The sequence below is a fragment of the Echinops telfairi genome, unplaced genomic scaffold (assembly GCF_000313985.2).
Source record: "Echinops telfairi isolate 266 unplaced genomic scaffold, ASM31398v2 ScPeMD7_7458;HRSCAF=8496, whole genome shotgun sequence".
Taxonomy (NCBI): Eukaryota; Metazoa; Chordata; class Mammalia; order Afrosoricida; family Tenrecidae; genus Echinops; species Echinops telfairi.
This window is the reverse complement of record NW_022111358.1, coordinates 2,079,469-2,080,701: the sequence shown is the minus strand read 5'-3', so window position 1 is coordinate 2,080,701 and position 1,233 is coordinate 2,079,469.

The following is a 1,233-nucleotide window of genomic DNA, read 5'->3' as shown; positions in this document are numbered from 1 at the left end:
GAATCCCACCAAGTGCCCATCAGCCCTATCCCAACATACCTGGCAACCTGTCCCTCGTGAAGCCTCAGTTTCCCCAGCTTCAAGAAGGTTTGTTAAGGGTTTCTACATACATTGTCTTAAAGAAGCATCATGTTATCAGGTGGGCTTGGTTGCCATCCCATCGTACAGGTGAGGAAACTGAGGCTCAGAGTCAATTGCCAGAGTCACACAGCTGGGAAGGGGTGAACCAGGACTCAGACCCAGGTCCTCTGACTGCTACATCCTCTGATGACCTGAGGGGTCCCTCCTGGCACATGGGGGGTGCTCAGCAGAGATATCTCAGGGGAAGGCACCCTGCTCTGGTGCGTGGTACAGATGTGGGGCCTCATCCATCTCGCACCTGCCGCCTCACCCTCTCCCTGGCTTTAAAACCACCCGTGCCACATGGGGCTGCCTCTGGGAGAGGGGGGCTGCAAATCAGCCCCCCTCAAAGCCCAGGGTCCAAACTAGAGAACCTCTTCTTACAGCTGGAATTGAGGGGACCCCAGGGGGCATAAGATGGGTGGTCATTTTTAGGGGCCTAAAGTCAGGGGGAGCTTTGGGTACCTTAGGAGCTTTGCCTTCGCTGGGAGCCCTGGTGGCTTAGTGGTTATGCGTTGCAAACTAACGTAAAGTCAGCAGATCGAAACCACCAGGCTACACAGGAGAAAGAAGCCTTTCTACTCTCACGGGGCAGTTCTACCCTGCCCTAAACCCTAAACGGTTGCGATGACTTGGAATCAGCTTGGTTTTGGGTTCTGCCTCTTTGTTGTTGTTGTTGGGGGGTGGGGGGCGCTCATTGCGAGGGGAGTGTCCATGGCCTCTGTCAAGGTGAAGGGAAGCTGGGTGGAATTGCTAGGGGCAGGGGCCTCAGCTTCCTTACTGGACACAATGGGAAACTGAGGCCCAGCTGGACAAGAATCCAGGGCCCCTGGCACCTAGCCCGGGATCTCTGCTACCAGGCCGTGCCAGCGCGGCCTTTGTCCGAGAGGAGGTTCAAGCCAATGGGCGGGGCTTGGCAGCCGGCTCCCAGAAAAAAGGCGGGGGCTGTGACGGAGCCGGCTGTCGTTCCATCCCGGCGCCGCCCTAGGCCGCGAGCAGGTTGCATCTGCAGTGTGCAAGGGCACCTCGAGAAGCTGCAGAATCGGCTCTGCCTTTGACCCCAAACTGACACCTTCTGACCCGTCAGCATCGGGAAATCAGACGCAAAAAAAA